At 45.2% G+C, this 6,413-nt stretch overlaps 1 long non-coding RNA gene across 1 annotated transcript; it reads right to left on the bottom strand.

The window, feature by feature from the left end:
- Positions 1-1,338: 1,338 nt before the first annotated feature.
- On the bottom strand, positions 1,339-4,078 carry LOC131839860 (uncharacterized). Its single transcript, XR_009357052.1, has 3 exons — positions 4,011-4,078; positions 2,591-2,627; positions 1,339-1,960 (listed from the first exon to the last, which is right to left on the bottom strand). It is a non-coding gene; the product is annotated as an uncharacterized LOC131839860 (long non-coding RNA).
- Positions 4,079-6,413: the final 2,335 nt, after the last annotated feature.

Raw genomic sequence — 6,413 nt, 5'->3', positions numbered from 1 at the left:
TAAGCTTCTTCCTCTCCTGTGTTCTCGACCAGCCATGTCTTTGTGTCGCTGCCGATGGAAGAGCATTTGCTCTGCAGACGTGTGATGGTGTCTGCTGCACTCACAGGACATTTTGTCCCCACTTCTAGGGCGGCTGAAAGAGCTGGTCGAGGGCATTCTGCGGGTCCAGTGGTGTCCAGTTGTGCATCTCCTGCACCTCCTTGAAGACTTACTCTCCTGTCCAGAAGCAGGTGGGAGGTGGGGGGGGGGTCGACCTCCACAAAGTGGTGTACCATTAGTGAATAAAATACGGTCTCTTCTAAGCCCAAAATAACGCTCCTGTATCTTCCCAGGCAACTAAGCGTACATAAGAGAATACAAGTGTCTTGATGCAAATGTATCTGAGAGAAATGACCTTTGAATTTGAACCCACATTACAGTATTGATGATCCAGCTCTAATCCTCGGGGACTATGTGGCCCGGGAAGAAAACCGGGGTGGGGGACTATGGCAGCTGGAAGGAGGTGGGGGGTGGAAAGGGCCAGACCATCAAGGGGAGGGGAATCCTGTTTCCAGGGACAACTTTCCAGGTGTCCTCACGCTGGGGCTCGTCTCTGCTTTCTTTAGCTAAAATTTGGGAGAGGTAGGGACGCAGTGAAGAATCTTACGGAGGCAGAAGTAACAGGGTCTGGTAAATAAATGGGTGCGGAGAAAGGAGGTGACAAGTGAAAGACCCTGAGTTAGAAAAACATTTTCACTTAAGGACGAGAAAGTTCTAAAATAGATTTATTTTTGACACTTGCCCCGGTAACCTATGCATTATCTGCTTCTGAAAACAGTCGCATTAGCTCTTTGATGCTTCTGATGGTGTTTTTATGATCCTACTTCTTTCTTTCAACCCCATGTCGAAATACAGAGTAAGTCTGCCCTCCCTCTGTCTCTGTCTCTGTCTCTGTCTCTGTCTCTCTCCTCCCCGTCTCCACTCTCCCTGCCAGTCTTCTCTGGTTTTCTCGTTTGCTAGGCATCAAACACACTCATTCTTCTCAACAACGTATTTTAATGAAAAATCTTTAAGAGATCAGAAATATGAAAGATTGAGATCCCATTTTGCTTAGTTTATGGTGCTCTGAGTATATCACCTTGAATAATTTTTTAGTGTGTTTGGTGTTTCAAGACCTCATTGGACTAACAGAGGTTACTGGTATCAACATTTTGCACTTGGATAGACGTGGAGACACCTGACTCCCTTGATCTCCCTGTGGTTTAAATATGCGTCCTGAGTCTCTCCTCTTCATACACAAATACCGAGGGCTGTAATGTGTGCTTCCACCTCTCAAAAATGACTCGTGAAACTCATGAAGAAGGTAGCTCATTGCATTTACTTATATTACTTGGCTACTTATATTTCTGTTGTATTTCTATGGCTGTTTTTACCCATTCCAACGCTCTTTTTTTCCTTCCTGAAGTTCCGTGTTTTCGTCTCCCATTTCCTCTCCCCATGGGGAAATTCCTCTACCATTCCCTTCAGGTAGGTTTCTTGGTGGTGGTTTCTGAGTTTGGAAGGTCTGCCCCCATGCCCCCTTCCGTATTCACGAAGTGTATTGCACGGAGTAGAGAATTCACATGTCCCAGTGTCCCAGTCACATCTGCGGAACTGAAGGATGCAGGGGCCCTTCCTTCTGGCCTCTGGAAACCTGGAGAACACACCAGGAACTCACCACCATGTCATGCCTCACCTCCTGGGTCCCTTCCGGTAGCGTGCTGTGTGCAGGTGTGGGGCGGGTGGTGGCTGCGCTTGTGACACGGAGGACCTGGAGGGGAAAAGGCGACTGACTCCTTGTTGGCTGGAAGTGTGATTTTGTTGCACGTCAGTTCGACGGATTTGAAGGTTGAGGTTTGCTCTTCTCCACAGGATATGAGTGATTCAAATGAGTTCTTGAACAAATAAGAAGAGAGCAGCCATTTCTTCTCTTAATGACATCCTGAAAATTTGAAATTGTTGCATTTATGTTAGAATATAATTTCCTCAAGATGCAATGTAGTCATCAGCATTTCTTTTACCCTGTAGGATGTTAGTCTTTTCTGTAAAAATCTGTTCATTTTGCCTCGACAATAACCTGGTTCTCAGAAATTCAGCTTCAATATTGGCTCACTGAGGAGTAGCGTCCCTGTAACAGATAGGAGTCGACACTGAACGTAATGGGATCACCGCTCATAAGGAGGTCTAGGTGACAAAACGGATGCTTATTTAATGGCTTTATTTTTTCTCTTGCTTCTGGTTGCTTTACTTCCTCCTTCCTGCCTGTGCCTCATAAGAAAGCACATGAGTCTGGATCAGTGGACATTTCTAACACTGGTTAGGTCAGTCTAGAATTTCACCAGACTTGCCATTCCATTTTGAAGAAATTAATTATATTCTCCATCCCCACACTTTCTCCTGAAACACATTTTAACTTACAGATGAATTTAAAATTAGCACCAAGGATCTCCACATCCCCGTGATTCCTTCTCCCCAATTCCTCAGCTGTTAGCGTTTTACCACGTTTGTTCTGAGACCTCCCTGCCCCATATCCTGTCTTTATCTCTATCCACACACACACACACACACTCACCATTATCGGGTCTCTTCCAGAATCATCTGTGAGCAGGCTGCAGAGATGGAGATAAAGAAAGTGTACTAAGGATTTACCTTTTAAGACTCGTTGTAGCAGACTTTGCAGAATTTTACTTTGTATCTCACAAACTAACAGGGAAACAATCATATACCATCAACGGATAAGACTCCGCATCAGGAAACCAACGCTGATGCAATGCTTCACACCCAAGCACACTTCCACCCAATTCCCAGCAACGCCCCTCTGCTTTTCCCAGGCTCAGGATCCAGAATCTCACCCTGCATTCAGGATCCTGTGGTTCAATCTCCTTCAACCTCAAAGAGCTTTTTGAATTGTCCCTGTGTTAACCTTGATACATTTAAGGGGACCATGGTCAGGGGCCATCTGAAGTTTTTCTGTGTCCCCTCAGGGCCCACAGTGGCAGGAGGGTCTGAATGCTCTTCTCAGTGTGCCCCCATGAAGAGGCACATATGTCACCTCCTTCCACCAGTGGACGTGTTAGCCCGGGTCACCTTGTCTGCTGTGCCTCTTAAGCATAAAGTCACCCCTTTCTCTTTGAAATTAATGTACATTATCCGAGGAGACTGTTGAGCTAATGCCTTATTTCTTACAGAAACCCCACTCCATGGCTCTGGCATCCGCGGACATCTCCTGCTGGTACCAACAGCCACGGTGCTGGTGGCCAAATGGTCATTTCCTATTTCCCTCCGTCCTTCTGCATTCACTGGTTGGGATTTTTATCATAAGGAGAAGCTTTCCTTCCTCGTGTATTATCTATTTACTTCTTATATTCATTTGTTGTTTGTTTATTCATGTGTTTCTGTTTTATTCCGTGAATCGAAACGCATTATCATAGATTTTTCAATGCTTAAATTGTCCTGAATTTAACCCTGTTAAGCCCCTTCAAGTTGGCTCTTGCACCCTTCCCATCCTTGGAAGCCGTTCGTCCTGGAGTAAGTTATCCTAAGTCCACCTCCCTCCCTCAGCCCTGGAATCCGCCTCTTATCCAAGGAGTCCCGCCCCCTCATTGGAAGATGGCTAGGAGAAGCTGACATCCGAATGTCAGGTGTGTTTACAGATTACACCAATGGAAGCAGGGAATATGTACATGTACGTACACACACATAGGTACACACTGGTACATGTGTAGCCATGCTTTTTTCTACTCATGTTATGCAATTTAAAAAAATGAGTTCAGAGATGCCTGGATGGCTCAGTCCACTGAGCATCTGACTCTTGGTTTCAGCTCAGGTGGTGAGCTCAGGGTCCCGATACCGAGCCCTGCCCTGGGATACACACTCAGCAGGAGTCTGCTTGAGACTCTCTCTCCCTATCCTGCTGCCCCATCTTCCAGTCACTCTCTTTCTCTCTCTCAAATACATAAACAAATCTTTCAAAGAAGGAAAAGAATTCATACCTGTGTCTGCAATTCCAGCCCAACGCTTCAAGACTTTTTTAGCCTTTTCTCTTTTCTTGGTGGTAATTCCCTCCTCTGACCTTGAAAACAATGGTACCTGTTATCCTTAATACATTTGCTCATTGGTCCGGTCTCTCCCTTGTTTTCTCAATGTCCAATGTCCCACGTGCACACATGACCTCTTTTCCCTTCAATCTCCAGGACCCCCAATCCCTCAGCCTACATACACCCCGCTTCCTCCCTCCCGGGCATCCAAGCAACACGAAGGTCCCTCTTACCCCAACACTCTGCTGTTGGGATGGCCAAGGAAGGGGTGGAAAAAGGGATACAGATAGTGTAAGAGAAACTTCATGTTTGTTAATATTGGGGAAATGAGACAAAAATAACAAAATATTAACACTATTTTGTTAATATTGGGGAAATGAGACCACCCCCCCAAATTAGTTCCAATATAGTGAATGACTTTGCTTCACCTTACCAACAAGAATGGTCCTAGGGGTATGGGAACTGATGTACTGGGCTCGGACCAACAGGTATACAATATTCAGTGACATTTCATTTCCCCATGGTGGACTGTGTGAGCACAGTGTGCAACTTACAGTAGGAGTTGGGACTTGTCAGCTTCATTTGATTTATAAAATGGCTTTAATTGTAGATGGTTAAATTTAACACATACTGTAAGGTACCTGCATATTTTTATTTCCATTTTGTGTGGAAAGATGTCTGCCTCACACAGAACTCTGATGTAGGTGTGGTGTGATTGTAGCCAAAGGACCTCTGAACCCTGAGCCCTATGGGAAGAGCCCGGTCTCCATATCAGTAAGTCAACGTCTACTGTGTGATTCGTTTCTTGCATAACAAATTACCAAAGACAGAGTGGCCTAAAACAACAGAAGAATTGTTCTCTCTCGGTTCTGGAGTCTAGCAATCTGAAATCAAGGCTTCGGCAGGGTTGATTCCTTTGGAGGCTTTGAGAAGGCAACTGTTCCAGCTCCTTTCCTTTCCCAGGGGTGTCGGCAATCCCTGGATTTCCTCTGCTTGAAGCCACATTGCTGTAGTCTCTGGCTCTTTGCCTACACCTGGACCTGTGTCCAGAGCTCACCTTTATTTACGAGTTACATTGGACTATGGCCCACTCTACACCACTATGACCTTGTGTTCACCTGCTTACAACTACAAAGACCCCATTTCCAAATAAGGTCATGTTCCCAGCTGCTATGGGTCAGGGCCCAAACACATCTTTTGGGGAACACATTTCAGTGCCCTGCACTTAGATGGTGAGATAATGGAATGATCACCGTGGGTCTATTTGGAGTTTCATGCTTATTTTAATATTTTAAGTATGAGTTACTCCATATTACTTACTCTACAGTTTCCCTAGATCAGTGTTTGTTTCCCCCAACACAAATGAAGTATTGATGGCAAAACCAGTGTGTCCCAAGGACATCCACTTTTTTTTCTGCTGGAGCACAACGCGTCAAGCTGAATATCAAGCCGTACGGCCTGACCTCTTTCTCTCCTGGTTTCTCAATCCAGAAGTGCTAAGACTGGTAACAGGCTCCACTTACAGTTTGTGTAGTATAGGGGGTCTTACCAAATTTAATGTATTCATTTTCCATATTCCTCCACCTTACTCAAATAACCTGTTACTTGGAAGACTATGCTCGGAAAAGTTAACAACTGTCAAAATAATTTTAAAACATGCTACTTTCAAAGTCCCACTGCCTAAAATACGTTCCTCCTTACTCAGCTTCAATGACTGAAATTCATCAAAGTGCGGAACGTACTCGCTAAATTGGATATGATGCCTGTGGGATTTTACCATCCTTTCTGCAGAAAGCGGGCCGCGATGAGGTGGGTCACTGGATGAGAGCACTTCATTGATGGGAAGGGCCCATTTAGGGGCCCCCGGTGTGGGGGGGGGGGCATTTCTCTGCAACATTAACATCATCTTTTGAGCCTGAAGGAAATGTCTTGAATGGGGAAATGGGGAAGCACAAATGAACCGTCGCCACATCACATTCTGTCTACAACCCTGACCGCAGTGCTTCTCTGGTCTTAGGCACCAGCCCACAGCCCACTGAGGTCAGCTTTCTCAGTGATTTCATCCACTGCCATCCTTCCCTAACAGACAAAGCAGTTAAAACCCCAGAGAAAATCTCTTAATTAATTTCATCACCACTGACATACTCCAGGGCAGAAATGAGGTGGCTTGTGCTAGCCTAGGGACATGGCTATGAAGGGTGAGCGGATGACTCTGTTGTCAATAATTAATGAGTGACTTTCTTTCTTTGTTCATTTACTTATTTTTTTCCATTTCATTTTATTTTATTTCTTTTCAGTGTTCCAGAATTATTGTTTATGCACCACACCCAGAGCTCCATGCAATACATGCCCTCCTGA

The sequence above is a fragment of the Mustela lutreola genome, chromosome 8, assembly GCF_030435805.1.
Source record: "Mustela lutreola isolate mMusLut2 chromosome 8, mMusLut2.pri, whole genome shotgun sequence".
Lineage (NCBI taxonomy): Eukaryota > Metazoa > Chordata > Mammalia > Carnivora > Mustelidae > Mustela > Mustela lutreola.
This window is presented reverse-complemented; position numbering and strand designations above follow the sequence as displayed.